Raw genomic sequence first — 21,467 nt, forward strand, 5'->3', positions numbered from 1 at the left:
TATATAACATATATAGTGTAAAAAGGACTCAGATATTGTTTCTGAGACATCTACAGCAAAGTCAGGAATTAATTTGAGCGGGGGAATGAGAAAGTACATGAATCATCATTTCATCTATGATTAATCAGTTGTAACTGTGCCATAAAATACATTTCTGTTCGGGCCTCCACTTCACCTATGTATGTAACCATAAAGTTTGGTACTGCATGAAAATGTAATGAAAGCTATTTATTTTTTTTTTGTTTGTTTTCATTAATTGCAGCACACTGATATTTATTTATAATGATAAAAAATAGTAATTCAAGTTGCATGGACCAATAGAATTATAGATTATTATTAGAATTACATTGCTTAAACCAACAAGAATGTTAGTCTATCTGAGCCCAGAAAACACTTCCAAGGTCACTCTTGTCGTTTCGAAATATTCTTCCTTTTCTTCAAAGTTGTCCTAAATATTGCTGTACATTTTTTGAATGCCACTTATTATGAAGCAATTTGCATTAAATATGCTTATACTCTTTTAAAGTTTGGTCTCTCATTTTGAATATTACTCACTGACCAGGTATGGGTTACACACATTTAAGAATGTATTCATTAAAGTATTTCTGGCTTGTGTATATTCCAGGAAATCATAGCATAATTAAATCGTTCTGTCTTTACTTTTATCTATAGCTTCTGTCTCTAAAGACAACATGTGGTATTACTTGGAGCTTCCAAGCCTTTAACACATTCCCAACATTTGATTCTAACCTTTATGAATACCTCCATTGCCTGATGTTAAATATCTTCTCTTTTTTAAATGTCACAAATAAACATCAGGTTTTTTTTTTTTTAATACTGCAAGGTAAAGAACGGTTTTATTTTTGGCGAAAATATTTGTTATTTATATAATACATGTCTGTGGGAATAATTATGTGGGTCTGATAGTGTGTCTGTATCCCATTGTTTATAAACAAATAAATGTAATTGTATGTCTTTAATTAAACAAATTTCACAAACTAGTTTTTCTATAATTATATAATACCAAAGTTAACAAGAAATCTTGTGAAAAGGTCATTTAATTGAAAAAAACTCCTACATATGAAAGAAGAAAAAAAAGAAGAAGAATCCCAGACACGTTTGGCATGCATTTTAATGCTTTAAACGTGTTTATTTCAAGTTCAAAGTTTATTGTCATGTGCACAGTAAGGAAGTACATTTCCCTGTTTAATGAGATTCTTTCTTTGCTGTCCACACCAAATGACAAAACTAATGTATAAAGATAAACATAAATAATAAGTAGAAGATAGATAATAAGTAACAGAGGCAGCGTAAAGCATAAAAACAGAATAGACGTATAAAGTGTAATGTGCAGGTAGTTGTGTGATGGACAAGTCAAATACAGTTGTGTGAGGTAGATAAAATGAGGTGAACCATGGTTATAAACTCCAGTCATTTATTTAGGAGTCTAATGGGCCTGTTCAAAATACCAATGGGGAAACACACACACATATAGTATAGCAAACAAATAAAAAAATCTTTCACATACTCTGTGGCAAGAATAAATGCTGGTAAAGGGTTCTGGGGGTGATCATCATGCTAATAATATGGTCCCATCAAACCTGAAAGAAGCCCAATGAATTTGTAATTTGGCATGTTCGATCATCAAGGCAGCTTTGCCAGTAAATCCTACTACCATGTCCTCATCTAACTTCCCCTTTCGTTTTTGTAAATGTATGTGAATGAAAGAAAAGTGCCTAGTCTCTGAAAACTAGAGCTGTGTATGAGAAACCAGAAACTGGTGAAGGATATTTGTATAAGATAACAAAAATCAAGCTCTGCAAAGGGTCTGAATAGTTAAGGATGGAAATGCAAATATCATGAAAAATAAGTGAGATAAGAATAGATGCAGGGAGTCCTATAAACAACTTTTAAATTCAGAGAACAATAGATGACAGACAATTGAAAATGTAGAATAACCAGTGATGGAAATACACCATTGAGACAATATTAAATAATATAAAAACAGAAAAAGGTATCTAAACATCCTGGTTGCAGACTGAAATTCTGAAAGAACAGGGTGAAGATGCAGAGGACTTTATACTAGAATTAATGAACAGCTATAGGATTAGAAAAACATCATAGATACAAGACACAAAGTGCACTTAAGAACAACACAGATGTCCCGAATTGTTGGATTGTGGGAATTATTGTGGGTTTAAGTTAATGAAACACTTGGAAAAAAAATTTAGAAAGAGTAACGCATAACAGATTAAAGGAACCTGTGAGGACAGATGGTAAACAGTATGAGTTTAACAAAGGTAAAGGGATGGCAAACATTATATTTATTGTGCAGCAACTTCAGGAGAAGAGGTTTGAGGGAAATGAATAGCTATATTATGCATTTATGGATCTAGTGATGACCTGTGGCAGAGCCCAAAGGGATGTAGTGTTTTGGTATCCAATGAAGAGGCTGCAGACTAAATAAGGTGGCGGAGGGCAAAACTTTGCTTTGCAACACCCTAACAGAATGGGGCAAATGCACACTAGAAATGTGTGGCATTTCTTGATTTTGATTGTATAACCCAAACATATATACAAGCTATCCAGTATAATCTAATGATGTTCTGCTTTGAAAATCAATATATACTAATAGAACTTTAATCTAAAGGAAATGATAAGGAATTCTGTTTATTTTTCTTACATACAAAGAAAATAATACTGAGAACGTTTGACTGGAAGCCTGCACCTTGGGGAGAGGAGGGTAGGAAAGATGGATTCTTTGGATATGCATGAATTGTTTTTAGGACAAGAAAAGTTGCATAGAACTCAAAGGGAGTGAAATCTACAATCAAGAAAACTGTACATGCTAATAAGACTTCTAGAAAATCTGAAGTGTGCTCAATGCCTAAATATAAGGCATTATGATTTCCTTGACTACAAGTCACTTTGACATCAAATTCATAAAAATGTATCCAATACTAAGATAGTTTATGGAATAAGTAAAGAATGTATCTTTCTAAACACTATACATATTAGACAAATATAAATGAAAGATCTGTGTGTGTATGGAGCTTTCCGCTCTGCTCACTCTCAACCACAGCCATGAGAGTTAGTGTGAATTCTATGGAAGATGTAGAAGCTTATACAAGTGTGACTTGCACTTGGTGAGATGGCGCATGCCTGCACTGTTAAATTTTTTCGGGGCTTGCATGCACCTCACTTCTCATTCAACCCAAGCAGACAAACTGAGATTTGTGGTAGATGAATGTTGTACGTTCACAAAACAAGCTACCATACTTTTGCCTGAGACAGATCCATCCTGTCCCGCTCAAGTTGTGCCACAGCTGCACTCGACAACACATCTGTCTTGGACAAGATACGACCTGCCTTAGCCCACTTAGCTGACATCTCTTCAAGTTCACCAATTGGGTTGTTTTTTGTCCCGAAGACCACACACAGTTAGTTTAATAATGATTAATGTATCTATTCTACGGAACACTAAAGGACCACTGACATATTTATCAAAGCATGATAAGAACACTATAAAACTAGTATGAGCGATGCCTTGTAACTGTTTGCTGGGATACCATCAATGCACTTTCTATCATTTATAACAGAAATATAGCTATTTACTTTGCACTTTAAAAAAAGCATTTTATTGAATGTTAAACACTAAAATCACAGCACAAGTAAAAATGTTAGAAACTTCTGGATGTTTTTGACACACACACAAAAATGAAAAGTGATTACCCTATGTTTAAACAAATGTGTTCCCTTTATACCTTTGCCCCAAAAGCTCACTTTTATGTACTTAATGGATAATTACACACTGAAACAAAATATCCTGTCAGAGATTACCATAAACTGTAGTCATGCAATTTGGTAATTTCTCTTGTATGGCTATAATAAATTATAGTGTATCAATTATATTAAAAACATTTTAGTTATACATTATGGTTCTGCTATTTGATTTTAATGGTGGAAAATTTTACAGGATTAAACATTTGAGTGCCAAGTTAAAAAAGGAATATGAGTGATACATAAAATGCATGTGTAATTTCATTTCTAAGTAGGTTTTTAAATGTTCATTCATGTTAATCTATGACATTGTTCTTTAATTATAGCTATTGTGACCAAGGACATCATAGTTACAAAAAAATATATTTTAAAATTGCTTTATATAATTAATAGCAATGTATGTTAGTCTTTGTCAGGATAATGGTGATTTATATAATGGACAAAGGGATTTATTTTGACTTTTTTTACTTATTAAATATCTTCAAGGATACTTGAGAGACCTGAATGAAAATGTATTCATTTCATTAACATATTTTAACTGTGATCCAGCATACTGGTTTAGACTCTTATGCCCAGTTATTGTCCATGTAAATTATACACATTTCTCCCAAGCCTACATGGGTTTTTCTTCCATACCTCCAAAAACAATGAAGTCATGGTATATGAAGTGGGGAAAAAAAAAAATATATATATATATATATATATACACATATATATACACAGTACAATCAGAACATATGAAACTGAATCAAACTGGAAATACAAACCCATGCAATCCAAAACAACATCTATTATACTAGTCTATTGTGGGTAAATGTTACATCACTACTGTTCACAATTCAAAGTCAAATACTATAATTACAAAGGAATTAGACCTGAAATAGTGCAACATTCTTCTTACAGGGAGTGGAATCTGGCTTTCTAAGACAGGGTTAAATGGGTTCATGAAAAGGATGGATAAGTGTCACAGTGGTAATGATGGCAGAGTGATTATAAATGGTTTGTTTATTCATGTTTGCCTTCTCCCTAATCCTGCCACTGGTAATGTAAGGGAATGGTGGTGTACCTTAATTGGGCATTTGCTGATTTTGAATATTATGTTTCTGTTCTAAATATAGATTAGTTGGTTATAACTATTACTAGCTATTCATTGTTTTATTTCTGACCAATACAGTTACAGAATTCACTTATACTTTTTAATTTAGCATACTGTAACATTTTCAAACTAGCCTAATTCAATGGAAATGTTAATGAAAATATGGGCCCAATATACTCAGTGTAATGTCTGGAATACAATTCTATTATTTAGAATCAGACCCACACACGAACTTGGTGTGTTGTACACTGAACCAGCTATCACTGTACTAATGGGGGACAGAAAGTAACACCGTGACTGAAATTCTGTTAAACAAGTATAATAAGTACCAGCATTTTGCACATGTTTGTCTCTTCTCATAGAACTTTAAATTCCATCATTACTAGTGAGAAAGACAGAATCCAGTTCAAACAAAGCTGATGCTGGATATATTCATAAATATGAAGGTTCTTTTTTCCAAGACAATTTTAAAAATTCACTATCTTTATTAAATGTATAACAGTCATTTTGACGTTTACAAAGTATGCATGACAGGTACGCAATGTGCAAAGTCAGTCAAATTAGATATTACACGTCTTGTCTAACATTTTTTGATAGGTTTAATAACAGAATATTTTCAAAATATAATTCTGAAATTGCTTATGTCCAGGTGACCAGAAGTATATGTAGCCTATAGGGATGTCATTTAAATCAGATTTAGAGTTTCGTTCTAATATCAGAAATAGTGAAGAACAGAACTGCACACACACCACAGAGTTACTGATTTGATGAAAGTACTGTGTATTCTACTACAAGAAGAACCCAATACATTTACCAATCTTTCATTTTTTCATATTAAAACTGTAATTCTAAATCTCACCACTGTAAACTTTCTCCTTGATGCAATTACCAAAAAAAAAAAACCCAACAAAAAAACAAAAAAGGCCTCTGGTTCATATTACATTCATAGCAGTTGTTCAGCATTACTCAGTGTATTTTGAAATTTAATGGTAAATAAAGTCGCTCATGAAAAGTAACTAATCTATCCTTCAAAAGAGCAAGTAATGGAGGAGATAGTCTCATTTGTTGCAAGAGATGGACATTTGAGATAATACTCCGCTGGCAGCGTTGTTATTCTACTTTGTTATTATTTATCCAAGATATCCTGTATTAAATTAATTACAAGCATATTAAAAACATGAGCAGGAGACCAAGGGGTCAGAAGGATGAGGAAAAGGTAGCTAAAGTTTTATCAAAGTCTAAGTCAGTCTCAAGTTCACAATACAGCGTTCCACAGACAGAGCTAGAAGAGACAGGCTAAGGAATGGTTCAGCCAGGACTTCACGATGCAGTATCTGCTCCGGCCGACAGCAAATGTGGAAGCAAAACTACAAGTGCGCTGGGCAAGGAGAGTTCGCCAATTTCATGTGGCATATCAGAACCGAGCATGGCCTCTTTATCTTGTTTGTCAACTACTGCCAATACCCCTTCTGAGTCAGCAGCATCAAACCCAATAGGATATGAAACTCCGCCTTCGAAGCACAGAGAAAGTGGAAACAAGCTGTCTGTGCTGAAGGTACTGATTACTGCACTCAGTGTAAAAATAAATAATGGAAAGGAAGATATAAATGAGGTTATAGTGTGAACACACAACAGACAAGCTGCTTCAGGGTATAAAAGACCAGGGGCCTCATGCATAATGCCGTGTGTAGAATTCGCACTATAACATGACGTAAGGACAAAAGCCGAAATGTGCTTACGCACAGAAAAATCTAGATGCAGGAATCTGTGCGTACCCCAACTTCCACGTTCTTCCGCTACATAAATCCCGGTCAGCGTGAAAAGTAACGCTCGTGCACGTGCCTTCTGTCCCGCACCAACTCCTCCCAGAATTATGCCTCTATGAATATGCAAATCAATATAAATAGCCCTTAAGCTCAGCCTTCTGTGAAAAGACAATGGGAAAAACATGGGGGAAAATATAAGAATTTCAGCAAATACCAAGTGGAGGCAAGGAAAAAATTACTAATTAATGGTTTAAACAGTGGTATAATCAACAAAAGGAAGTTGATCGAGTGACAGAGTGTCGGAGAAACTCGAAAGCTCAAGTCCACAAAGTCACACAGTACCCGAAATAAAAAAGAAGTTGTCACATATCCAAGTCGCCGTGAAAAGGTGAGTTGTAGCCCAACGTCTGAGTTTCGTATGAAAGCTTATTAGGGTACAGAGAAAAAAAAATAGGCACACAGTGGGGAAAAAAGCAGGAAATGTCAACTTTAATCTCGAAATTTCCACTTTAATCACGTAGTTTATTTTGTCGTTAAAGTAGAACATCATAAACTTCATCTTAAAATCGATAAATTTACTAGTTTCTCAAATCCAACCGTAACTAAAGTAACACATTAAATGCTTTGTTTTGTATTTGATCTTCTTTGTGCTCTGTGTGTGAATCACTACATCAGTGATTCTCAACCTGTTGCGCGGGCCACCCTAGGGGGGTGCGAAGTAACAAAAAGGGGGGTGCGAAGATGTGAAAAAAAGAGAACAAGAATCAAAAATATGAAAAAAAACATCTGTTGAAACCAAAACAAATTAACTTAAACTACATTCTGATACTAGAACAATAAATATTGAGTTAGATAAATGTCGATAAAAGTTAAGTAGGTATAATAAAATATGCATCTACATTTCAAAAAAATGTTGGGGGGGGGCGATTAAAACTGTTATGAAAACTTAGATCGCAAATACTTAAAGGTTGAGAAACGCTGCACTACGTGGTTCTTAAACTGGCTTTCTCTTCCTCCCACAGGACAGAGAATCCATTACATTCGTGATATTACAGCTGTCTGAATAATTAAAATCCTGAGATGTATACGTGATATCTTTTTCATGATGTAAGGAATGAAAGCATGTTATTAAACATGGGAACACGGTGGCGGTACTGTCTCCATCAAACATACTAACCCCCAATTCCTGTCCTTACTTTCTTTCTCCAAATACCTAATCGCCCCACAATCAGCTCTGTAATAGACGTTAAGCCGTCTGTAAGCTTATAACGACGATTCTTCAAAACTTTTAAGGAAAATTGAAATATCTTCGTAGCATGTGTTTAATTATTCTATCCATCTCTCCTTCCAGCATACAGCAATCAATCAGGATCAATCTGTGAACTAGCTAGCGCTGCGGCACGGTGTCCTCACGTGTTTATTTATTAACAATACAGATTATTTAAATGAAGTTAGTTTTATCTGTATAATATAATCAACATACAGTATTTTGCTGCATTTCATCTTACAAATGATATCGTCATCATATGTAAATACGTGCTTTATAAAGTGGTGCAGGTTGTGCAAGTTTACAGTGAGGTAATTGTACTTATAAGTACAAACAATTCTACAAGGAAAACTTGATGGACTGACTGACTGTGTTTAAAGTTCTTGGGATGAAACTGTTTCTGAACCGCGAGGTCCGTACAGGAAAGTCCCTGAAGTGTTTTGCCGTGGCTGAGGCAGTGTGTGGTTGATGCTGTATCCCGATAATTCTCTTTACGATCAGCTGCTGCTGTGATTCACCACTCAAGATACAGTGATATAAATACTCTGAGTGGTGCAGTGAGAGTAATATGGAAAAAGATGATCCGCTGTGGCAACCCCTAACGTGAGCAGCTGAAAGCAGAAAAAGAAGGTGCAGTGAGAGTAACAATGCTAAAGCAGTTATGGTATTTGGAATACTATGGATATTCCCTGGACCATTATATTGTTACAGGTTAATTACAATCAGATGCATTACACTAATAAACAATATGCAGTTAGTTTTAGTGTATTTATAAAACCACGTCAGGAATGTGCATCTAAGAAAGAAAGGGTAACCACACAGGAACAGTAGCACTGCTTTGATGCTGGGTGCCGCCAGTCTACAAAACCGAGCGGAGAACTTGCGTACGACAGGGTATGAGGTACCGTGGAAATGTGCGTGGCTTTACTCCAAGTTTAGGTTTTATACATCGCAATTTGAATGTGGAAACGTTCTTACGCAACATTTCTGTGTGTATGCACCGTTTATACATGAGGCCCCAGGAGTGTGGTTTAAGCAATTACTTTTTAAAATTGATGAAATAATACAGAATAATATGAGTAAAATTAAGGATAAAATCAGAGTATTTGGTACTCACCAGGAAGAAGTTAAGCAGACATTTACGACTAGTATTGAAGTAGTAGAACAACTGATATTCACCATAAACAGAATTAAAATTCATAGTTGAACTATTCTCCAGAATAATAGAAGTATTGAAATCTCAGCAGCTTATTGCATACATGGATCGAATGCCTCAAAGCTTAGAAGTCTGTTTGTCCGATTAGACAAACTACAAGCTAAAGAAAATTATATTATCCCAGATTTCTCTCTTTCCAACAGCTGCCAAACAAGCTTCATTCTACAGCATTAAACAGCACTGATGCAAAGCTGAAACCTGATATAGCCTCTAAACAAAGTGATTGTCGATGACCAATTCAAAACCTTTAGTTTTCCTGAAGAAGCAACATCCTTTAAAATATGAACATATACTGTAAGTCATATCATGTCTTGGTAATGCATATAAGATTTTGTTGGTCTATCTTTAATGTAACATTTTCTGCGTATATCTACACATGGTGATGGGTAATTTATTCAAATCTAAAGAAATTTTCAATAATACTTATGCACCTAATGTGGATGATAGAGATTTTATGCAAAACGTATTTGCATCAGTTTCCAATATGAGCACTCATAAAATTATAATGGCTGGAAACTTTAATTATGTTTTAAATCCAGACCTGGAAAGATCAATTACAGAGGCAATAAAATCTAATATCGAAATAACAATCACTCAGTTTGTAATGAATCACAACTTATCAGATTCTTAAGGAAATTCTTAAATCCAAACTCAAGGTAATATTCCTTATTCTCTCTAGTACATCATAGTTACTCAAGAACTGATTATTTCTTTATCTATAATAACTTATTGCCCACTATTAAATCTTTTAAGTATGACACTATCTCTGATTATGCCCATCTGATCTGACCTGAATCACTATCCCTAAACAATCATTTCGCAGCTGGTGTAGTAACTCCCTGTCATTAGCAGATGTGAACTTTACAGAATTCACCTCCAAACAAATTGATAATTTTTTTGGAGACAAATGCATCCTCTGCAGAAATACTCTTGGAAACTCTGACAGTATTTTTAAGAGGGTAGATTATTTCATCTCTTTCCCATAAAAATAAATTGGAGACCAAAAAGGCATCACACTTAATCAGCGAAATTAGCAGAGTAAATTAAGAATATACTGGGTCTTCAAATGAGGCACTTTATAGGAAAAGACAGGCTCAACAATCAGAGTTCAACCTCTTTAAACAAAAGAACGAAACAGCTCATAATTAAATTGCAACTTCATTACTATGAACATGGAGAGAAAGGTTGTAAGATCTTAGCTCAACAAATGCACAAGCAGGAAGTTCGAAATGCAGTAACAAAATTAAATTTAACACTGTAGATGAAGATAAAACAAGAAAAACCTCTGACGCTCCCAGAACTACTAGATGCTATTAATTCACTCCAAAGTGGGAAAGCAGCAGGTCCTGATCGATACCAGTGGAATTTTATAAACATTTTTCAACTAAGTTAGCTCCACTAGTAATAACAATGTTTATAGAAGCAAGAAAAATTCTACTTCAGACTTTTCGCCAAGCATTAATCATCATCTTTCCTAAGAAATATTAAGACTTACTACCATGTGCAAAATAGAGACCAATTCTGCTTCTGAATAATGATGTTAAGATACTACCCAAAGTTCTAAGCTAGAAAGATTGAGAAAGTGCTTCCTTATGTAATACCATAAGACCAAATTGAATTTATTAAAGGCAAACATTTAGCTTCATGCTATCAGCATCTGTTTAGTGTAACATACTCACCCATAAAATCTAACTCACCAGAGATCTTATTATCTTTGGATGTAGAAAAAACCTTTGACAAAGTTGAATGGGACTACCTATTCAACACATTGCATAAATTTGGGTTTGGTTGAAATACGTGCATGAATATAACTACTTTATACCAGTCCAGAAGCCTCTGTTTGTATTAACAGCATGATCTTAAACTACTTCAAACTAGAACATAGTACTAAATACTAATAATCCAATTGTCCATTCACTCAGAATATGGAACCAATGCAGGAAGCACTTTAAGGCAGAGGAGCTTTTATCTGTTGCACCTCTATATTATATCAGCGTTTTTAACCCTTTTTACCTACACAGTATTTAATCTTTGGAAAGTGTCCAGGATTAAAACACACAAAGAATTGCATATAGATAATGCTTATGGACTTCAAATTTAACTTCCCAGCAACAGTTTTTCCACTATTTTCAAATCAGAAAGTTTGCTAACACCCATTTCTATCCCAGAAGAAATACTGATCAGACTTGAAGACTCAGACAAAATCTCAACAGTATATGAATACACCTTAAAATCTCTTCCTTTCAAGGATCCTAGGGTATGTAGGGAAAAGGATCTTTCACTTAATATGTCAGAAAATTAGTGGAAGGAAGGCATGCATAGAATGCACCCTACCACAGTATCCACAAAGCATTCAATCATTCAACTTAAAATCTTTCATAAATCACATTTATGTCAATTAAAATTGTCCAAAATGTATCCAGGGTGAAATCCAACCTGTGAACATTGCAATCTAGCTCCAGTCTGACTGGCCACTTGTTTTGGGAGTGAACCAAATTCGCATCATTTTGGACAAAAACCATTGAATGCCTATGAGACAGCCTTGGTGTCACAATCACTCCTATCCATTAACAGCCATCATTTTGCATTCTAATAAAAGTCAAGGTTCATTGGTCTTGAGGCCTCAAGATGTCAAAGGACACAAGGTCCATAGGGTGAAGGACTATTACATCCTGCACAATATAATAACAAACATTATAGTCACTACATTGACAATGGACAGGCATGTGAAAGTCTAAACATTAAATATGCAAACATTACTAAAACTGAATACAGTATATATATTAGGCAGAAATGCTGAGAACACTGATATCATGATAAAATATTGGTATTCAAAATTAAGTTTAATTATGGACTTCAATGAAAATCAGCCTTTTACATGTAATGAGACAAAGTAAAATTAAAACACAAATGAACCACGACTTGCATATAAACAGATTAACTTTGTGCAATTTTTGTTTTTCATGATTTCTTATACATTCACCTTTAACAAATCCTATTTTATTACAGAAAATTTATGTGGAAAAAACAGAAACTGTTTTAGTTAAGATTGATAAAGCACCAAATACTGTACCTTTGACGTCAAATCTTCAGAGATTTCATAAAAAACAGAAAACTGGGCCAGTGTTGATTTTTTACGTGGTTTTAATACAATGTCTGGAAAAAAGCAAATAAATACATAAGCGAATTGTAAAATTCAAGCCTGGTAATGCATCTTCCTCCTTAATTTATTAAAAGTAAGAAAAAACATATTGAATTGTTATTTTGAAATATATAATAAACTCAGCATTGAACCAATGTAGACAAACTTATACTTATTTAAAATCTACATTCAACTTTAAATATAAGATAAATTTGATGCTGCTTGAACAATCCAATAGATAAAAAGACAGACAGAAAGTTAGGTAGGTAGGCAGGCAAGCAGGCCAACCGACAGACAGAAATTATTCTAGGTGACACTAATTACTTATTTGGTGTCACATGTAGAAATGAGTAAAGAAGCTCAAAAGACAATCCAAATACCCACCATGCACATAAGGTTTTGTCTGTCAGTATTTTACAAACAGTTATTGTCATGAGGTGCACATGTTCTTCACACAACTTTTCAACAAAGATGTACCATACTCTACAAATAATTATAGATATTTTACAAATGTGAAACAATTGTATTCTGGGCTACTTAGAAATGATGCACACAATATAAACATGATGTGAAAAATGTGTTGCTTCTGATTTGGTATCCAGGTTAGCTGCTCTGTTTTGAAATAAGTATTTTGGTTTGCAGCACCCAATATGTTGCTGAGCAAATATGTTTTCATTCATAACATAAATTGCACTCTCTTGAATTCTGAAGAAATTTCTTCTGTTTAATAAAGTATGTGCAAGCAAAATTACATATTTCTCTTCATGCAATAAAAAAAATCTAAAAATTAATTTATTTTGTGTTGCCAGGTTACTAGCATTTAACTGATCTTCAAGTGACACTAAAGTGAATACAAAGCTAGACAAATTCAGTGAACGTTAGCATAATCAACTTACATGCAATGAGGTAGATTATATTTTCAGAACATTTATGTTACAGGTTTATAAGGTTAGACAGTTATTTTCTACAATGCCAGATATTTGCTGCATCCCAACCTGAATGACAGTTTTTTATATTCTTTGGGTTGAAGTGACAGATTCTTTTCCAACTTCCAGTTTTTACTTTGCTAAGTATGCAGTTAATATTCATTTACTAAACTCTACCTGTAAGGTTTTCCTTACTTTCTTAGCCAACAGTAATTCCTCTCTGAAACCTTTTTTCCTTAATTACCTTCTCACTTCCTGCCTTCTTTTGCAGAAACATACCTTTCTTATCAATATCACCTTTATTTTCTTACCTTCTTTGGCCGTTTCCATGACGTGCCCCATTTGACTGGTGACAAAAGTGGGATTGCTATTTTTAACTTTTGTCTGTCAGTTTCTTCTCTTTTCCTTATATCATTTTCGTCATTTAAACATCTCATTGCAATGCCTCTACCATATCCCTACATATTTTTTTCATTGATGTGAACTACTATCCTCATCACTACAATTCCTCCTTCATTGCAGAGTTCCTCAATTGTTTTATGGGTATCAAAAACTTATCAACCATCTTTCAGCTGCTCTTATTTTAGATATTTTCATTAATCTTAATGCTTTTGGAGTTACAAAATTGACTCACTGTGCTACACTAGCTGTTGCTCACATTCTACATATACTTATTGTTTAAGCACTTCTCGCCTCAATCACCTTGTCAGTTGCTATCCAAGCTTTTGACGATTTCTCCATCTCTGTAGACTTCACTTTGTGACTTTTGGTTTCTTCAGCTGCTACTTTAAAGCTATAGAACATACCAAAAAGATCACATATTCTTTCAAGAACTATTTTCCACACCTGTCTTTAATTACTTTCTGAATCATCTCTAGCTCGACTTGGATAGCTTGGTTTATTTTTATTGAAAGTCAGTTTATCTTTCATGTTATACTATTTCAATTTGTAAGGTGAAATCACACACTGTATATAAACATAAATATACACAAATAACACATAAACTCAGTAGTCATCAACTTGTTAATCCAAAAAGTCAGTCATGGGAAAGCAAATGTAGTCTACAGAAAATGGTACGTTTAAGAAAACAAATCCAGTTAGTAGTAGCACTGCGGGCGAAACCACCTTAAAAAGATAGGTCAATGGAAAAACACAAATACTTAAATGAAAGCTGTTTACAACAATGGTGTGCACAGGATCATCGTTGAACACATAACACAGAACCTTGAAGCAATAGTTCTAAATCAACAAAGGACCATATCAGATTACTCTGTTACCATTCAATCGCCAAAACAGGATGGCTGAAGACTGGAAAAATGTTGTCTGGTCTGACATATCTCAACAAGTAGATGGTAAATGTGACAAAAGAAAATGTCTTCACAGACAGTAAGAAGAAGAGTGAAAAAAGAGATAGAAATGCCAAAATAATAAAGAAAATGTAATTAATCCTGTATATTTAAACTTTACCTATTTATGTAATGTCTGACATTGTAAATCACAATAGGGATGCATGGATTTTCTTAATCTTTTTTTGTAAGGTTGAATTATTACAAGAAGCATCTACAGCATGTAAGTCTCTGGTATGCAAAAATCTCTCTGACATGGCCCACAACTTATGTGTTAATAAGCTGCCAGTCATATGGGCTATGTGATGAATTATAAGCATATATTAAACAGGAACTAGGCCATTCCCAGTTTCTAAGGTAGATCTGAAGACACTTTAGCTAACAGATGGAAAAAGTGACTAACGTATTTTGACATCTTTCTAGGTGATCTGGATATCAAAAACCAAACAAGGATAATGTCACTTTATTCCACCATGACAGTGAACAGGTATTTGACATTTTTATCACACTTCCAGGAAAGGGAGAAAATAAAGATTATGACAAACTAAAACTAACTATGAAAGAATACTTTTCAGTTAAACACAGATTTTGAAATTTTAAAATTCAAATACACTTTCCAATCAACAAGTAAAACAGTCAGAGAATATTATGTTTGTTTACGCCTGCTTGATTCATTCTGAAGTTTATAATGTGTGAAGACTGAGGTCCAAATATCAAATAAACACTTTCAAGGAACAAGGAAAGGACAATTTGATGTAATTCTTGTATTTTCCAATTGATGCACATTTATAAAAGTCTAGAGTATAAAATAAAGTCATTTAGTAACGTTACTTTTTACTTTTTTCCACTAGGTAATAAATAAAGAAATCCCATTACAATTTAAGAGAAGTAATTAATACTTTGAAATGGATTACTTTTTTATGCAACTATCTTAACTCTGGAATCAACACAATAAGGTTACTTAATGTATCAAACAATAGCAAAAGAATAGATTTTTCAAATATTCAGCACACCAAAATCAACAGCACATTTCCCTAAGGCAAAAAAGGCAGCATAATCTTACATTAGTTATCTACTACGCTGAATGTGTTTTGCATCTGGTGTACAATACTTAGTTCAAATGCTTAGCAAACCTTTACAGTAAGTTTTATGGCATAGCATTAAATGAAAAAAATGGTCTTAAACACAATGGTGACCTTCACTACTTGATGCTGTCAGAAGTGAAAGTGTTGATGCCAATGTCTCAAGGAAGAGTTACAAATCAGTTTTAAAGAAATGTAAAGCAGTCTTTCTCTAGTACATTAAATTACCCACATAAGTAGAAAATTCAAGACTACTAGCAATCTACATGAAGAAGCAAGTCCTACCAAAATATTTCTATGCTTTGACTGAAGAATTCTCCAAAAACCTTTCAAATATTAGGTGAAATAAAAGAACCTTTTTATATAATATGTATGAATAGAAAAGAGTTAAGTATTAGCTAGAGATAGGAGAAACTTGGATTAAACTGGAGGTCAGATGGTTCTGCTATTAAAAAAAAATGTAAATGCACAGCTTTAGTTTGTCAGACATTTAGGTGTAAAACAACCTAAAAACAACCACAAATAATAACTGAGTTATTATTACGCAATGTAAAATGTTATGTTTGCTGCAAACCAAAAACGCCCTCATACCAAATTTAAAACATGGAGGCTGAAACATTATGGTTTGTGGCTGATGTGTTGCTATAGGACCTAGGCAGTTTTCCCCCCATTGACTCAGCCATGTATTTTAAGAACTACTGAATCTTGTCATTACAATGTGTTGTCTGGAGTATAGCCAGTAAAATTTCTAATGAATACATGAGGAGAAAAACCATTACCAACTTTATATCTCAAAAGAGGAATTTTAAAATTGGTTTAATCTTAACAAAAGCCAAAACAGAAATTTAAAAACTGTAGATATAAAGATCCATTTACTAGAACTGAATACTGTATGATCCTAGCTAGAGTGAATGAACAGTAGAGTAGTAATAAAATGATTCAAACCGCCTGATGGTAAAATTCTGCACTAATCAATTCTACTTGATATAAATAATGAACAAGCTTTTCTATATTCAGGATATTAAGTAGTAGCCAAGATTTTCCAGTATTTTCTAACAGAAATATAAATTGTATTTATTTTATTTTAGAAATTTCATGTGGATTCAACTAACTAAGTTCAAATTCAGTGTGCTTTTGCTCGTTGTGAATTTACCACCTACTGAATGGATGTCTGTTGTTATATTCATAACTTAAGGACATGTCATTTTCATTTGCCCACAGGTTCACCTAAGAGTCTAGAAATTACAAAATGGAAGTCTCGTCTTTCAGCTTTAACAACAAGTACATGTGGAGTGTCATCTGTACATAAAACAAAAATAATATGTTTCTAATAAAGATCCCCTAAAGGCAATACACAGTATAAAGGGAAAAATAGAGGACAAGGATACCATATGCAACTGAAGACATAAATGAAAGTGCACTGTTATCAGGTTTCCACATATACTGAATAATAATTTGATAACTATAAAGTAAACTAAAGAAAGTGCCTGAATTGTGTTAAGTCCCTGTACAAGAATGCATGAACAAAAGCATGAAAGGCATATGGATTATAACTGTAGCACTTCCTATATCAGGTATTAATATCATATACAACATGAAGCAGCATGGTGATGTTGGAGAGGAGGAGAAATTTAATGTGGTTATTTAATTACCATTTCACCTTCAGCAATGCCAGTAATTAATTAAATCATTTAATAAGGATCCTACTTTACTTATCTGACCATTCTCTGTTGTAGGAGGTAGTCTCCAGCTGTTGGACTTTTATCAAGGTAACTCAAGCACACTCATTTAAAAAATAGAAAAATACAATTTACTGATAAACACAAGGATTACAGAAATATATTAACTATGTATGTATATATATATATATATATATATATATATATATATATATATATATATATATATATATATATATATATTAGGGTGCCAACAAAATCTATTTTGTGAAGTCTTACCCTGTAAAAATGTTCCTTTTCATAAAAATGATACATGAAAAAAATTGAGATGAATATATCAACATCTACTGGTGGCACAATGCTTCTGAAGTCATCAGTATTTATTGTAATATCTCCTTTTCATGTAACTATTATCCTTGTTATTGACAGGTGTTGTACTTGGAATATTCAGCATAACTAAGATTTTAAAATAAATTTGGATTGTTTTTATCTATGCCTAGTTTGTTTTTCTATGCCTAGTGTTTACTTTTGTTGCTGTGACACTTGTGTAAGAAACATAAAATAATGCAATAAATGAAAAAATGGGTATTTTTTATATGCTCATACAGACAGATTTCATTCACAGTTCCCAAAGTTAAAGGTTAATAAGTTGTGTGATTCCAGTATTTTATCAGTAACAGGCATACATATTTCCTTGCGAGTGATAATAGGGGAACTGGAAGACAAGAAGAAAAAAATGTTACAGTGCTGTTAGGCTGTTTGCATAGCGTAGTCCTATAAGCCGGATAAGATTATTTCTTATTTCTATCTGCATCTTTAGATTACTACAAAGCTGTACCAAAATTATAAACTTACTGAGTCCTAATTACTCAACACTGTTATATTTGCATAACAGGTATAGGTGAAGGATTTAAGCAAGATGACATCAGCTGTAGATCTAGAAAAAGTCAAGGCAATCACGTCATGGTGTGTGGCTTGTAGGAGGACTCTCTGAGACCATTACTGGCTGTAAGATATCTCCTAACAGACAAGTGCTAAGTCAATTTTTTCATTTGCATACTGTTGCGAAGAAAACAGTCCAGAATGGAGATTTCACAGGACTTCCTCGTGGACGATCCTGATTCATGGGACAGTGAAGCATATATTTCAGCTCAGTGCAATGTCAAACACCTAAAAGTGGTCAATGATGCAGCGGAGAGAGGGGTGGCACTAATTCAGTCATTCAATTCGGCCATCACAAACCAAGAAGAACAGAAACAGTACCTCCTACAAGTTATAGAAGACCATTACAAACAGTTTCCAGCACCAACAAAATCTCTGTTAACTAAAAAGCTCTGAAAAGCTGGACAGAACAGTCATTTCAGCATGCATGTTTCTGTATAGTGAATATAGAAAAATTCTGATCTCTTGTGCCACCAGTAAATATTGTTTTATTGTTCTAGAACTTTGTGTGATTTATCATGGTAACTAGAGGAACAAAACTGAGGACTAAGACGTGAGAAACTAAAAACATCGATTTTCACTGGCACCCTAATATATACACTGTATATATTATGAAGGACATCATGCTCTGTCTGGCATCCCAGCTGAAGTTGGTTTGAGGTCTTTACCTGGACATTTTTCCAAAAATAAAATGAGAGAGTTTTCTGAAAAGTACACAATGCAATAGTTTCTGATATAAATCTAACATAAATGAACCTACATATTTTTTCAGATTGTTGACTACGATTTTATCATTTCCACTTTGTTTTGATGAAATATACTTTTGCGTGTCTCTGACTGTGTTCTTTCTCCATGGTGGAGCAGTCACCTTTTTTGGCCACAATAATCGGTCCAGTATAGATGGCAGACATTTCCAAAGCTCTCAGGGACACTTTAAAGATTATTGCACCATTATAACCCGGTCAAATCTTTTTTTTTTTTTTTTTATTTATTTATTTATTAATTTTATTACAATCAATACATAGCAATCAAGTTTTACAAAAAAAAAGAATTATGCTAAGAACAGATCGATCCCCACCCTTGAGAGAGAGCAAGCCAAGCGTGTAAAATTTAAGGCTTTTAAAAATACCTAAATCAACAAATTCTCTGTGCTTTATAAAATCATTTCAAAATATTACTGATTAGATCCTGCCATGTTTTGAAAAAAGTCTGCACAGATCCTCTAACTGAGTATTTGATTTTTTCCAATTTTAAATAATATAACACATCAGTTTCCCACTGACTTAAAGAGGAGAGTTTGGGTTCTTCCAGTTTATCAGAATAAGTCTGCGTGCCAACAGTGTAGTGAATGCAATCACAATTTGTTTGTCTTTCTCCACTTTAAGACCCTCTGGAAGAACCCCAAACACAGCTGTTAATGGGTTAGGAGGGATTGTGAGTCCAAGACTGTCTGAGAGGTAATTAAAATTTTTGTCCAGAATAATGTTAATTTGGAGCAGGCCCAGAACATGTGACCTAGTGAGGCTGGGGCTTGGTTGCAACGTTCGCAGGTTGGATCATGCCCTGGAAACATTTTGGAGAGTTTTAGTGAGACAGATGTGCTCGATATATAATTTTGAGTTGTATAATTGTATGCTTTGCATATGGAGCTTGAGTGAATTCTCTGCATTGCTACTTTCCACTCCTTTTCTGATATATTAATTGAGAGGTCATTTTCCCAGTGTCCTCTTGGATCTTTGAAAGGAAGGGATTGTAAAAGGATTTTATATATTGTAGAGATGGAGTCTAACTCCTTGAAATTGAGCAATAATTTTTCCAGCGTGGATGAGGGTGCAAGATGAGGAAAATCTGGAAGGTTCTGTTTAACAAAGTTCCTGATTTGAAGATAGTGAAAGAAATTTGTAGCTGGAATGTTAAATTTGGAATGTAATTGTTCATAGGATGCAAAGGCGTTGTCTATATAAAGATCTCTAAGCAAGTTAATTCCAAATTTTTCCAGATATTAAAAACTGCATATGTTTGTGAGGGTTGAAAGAGGTGGTTCTTTTGCAGGGTGCCACAGAAAGAAGCTTCTCCGTCTTAAAATGCTTTCTACATTGGTTCCAGATTCTAAGTGAGTGGAGCACAATTGGGTTATTAGTGTATTGCCGATAGCGTGTGTTTATTGGAGCACAAAGCAAGGAATACAAAGAAGTACTGCAGGATTTTACTTCTATTGCGGTCCATGCCTGTGTATGTTCTTCTATTTGTGTCCAGGTTCTTATCGACTGTATATTTGCGCCCAGTAATAAAACTGGAAGTTAGGTAGAGCCATGCCGCCTTCTGCCTTTTGTCTTTGTAGGGTCGCTCTTTTGATGCGTGGATGTTTAGAATTCCAAATAAATGAGGTTATTGTTGAATCTAATTGCTTAAAGAACGATTTATTAATGTATATTGGTATGTTTTGAAATAAAAAGGAGCTTAGGAAGAATATTCATCTTAACAGTGTTAATTCTTCCAGCTAGTGTGAGATGAAGGGTTGACCATCTATGCAAGTCTTGTTTAATTTTTTCCATACAGACGACGAAATTTTTTGATAAAGAGCTTTATGTTTACTTGTGATGTTTACCCCGAGGTATTTAAACTGTTCTGCAATGATAAAAGGAAGGGTGTCTAATCTAATATTATATGCTTGCGAATTCACGGAAAGAGTACACTTTTATTCAGATTAATTCTGAGACCAGAGAGCTTTTGAAATTCTGTGAGTGCTGCTAAGACTGCAGGCACAGAATTTTCTGGGTCCGATATATACAGTACCATGTCATCTGCATATAATGAGATTTTCTGTTCCAGTCCTTCTCTGCTAATCCCCTTTATCTGATCAGTATTTCGACAATGTATTGCCAGTGGTTCAATGGCAATTGCAAACAGCAGTGGTGACAAAGGGCATCCTTGTCTTGTGCCACGTTCTAGTTTAAAGTAGTCTGAGCAAATGTTATTGATGCAAACTGAAGCTTCTGGGTTAGTATACAGTAATTTAATCCATGCACAAATGTTGGGCCAAACCCAAACTTCTCCAAAATAGTAAAAGGTATTTCCATTCAATCATGTCGAATGCTTTTCTGCATCCAATGATAATAATATTTCTGGGGTGTTTGATTTAGTTGGTGAGTATATTACATTAAACAGGCGTCGAAGATTTGAAGATAAGTGTCGGCCCCTAATAAATCCAGTTTGGTCTTGTGA

The 21,467-nt window shown here is 34.0% G+C and overlaps 1 protein-coding gene across 1 annotated transcript in view; it reads right to left on the bottom strand.

Moving 5' to 3' along the window:
• The window catches only part of LOC120535585, a 1,589,095-nt gene that overhangs the window by 556,823 nt on the left and 1,010,805 nt on the right, over positions 1 to 21,467 (bottom strand). The window contains exon 6 of the mRNA XM_039763524.1: positions 12,199 to 12,281. The gene's annotated coding sequence lies outside the window, so the exon portion shown is untranslated. The remainder of the gene's footprint in view (positions 1 to 12,198; positions 12,282 to 21,467) is intronic.

This window comes from Polypterus senegalus, chromosome 9 (genome assembly GCF_016835505.1).
Source record: "Polypterus senegalus isolate Bchr_013 chromosome 9, ASM1683550v1, whole genome shotgun sequence".
Lineage (NCBI taxonomy): Eukaryota > Metazoa > Chordata > Cladistia > Polypteriformes > Polypteridae > Polypterus > Polypterus senegalus.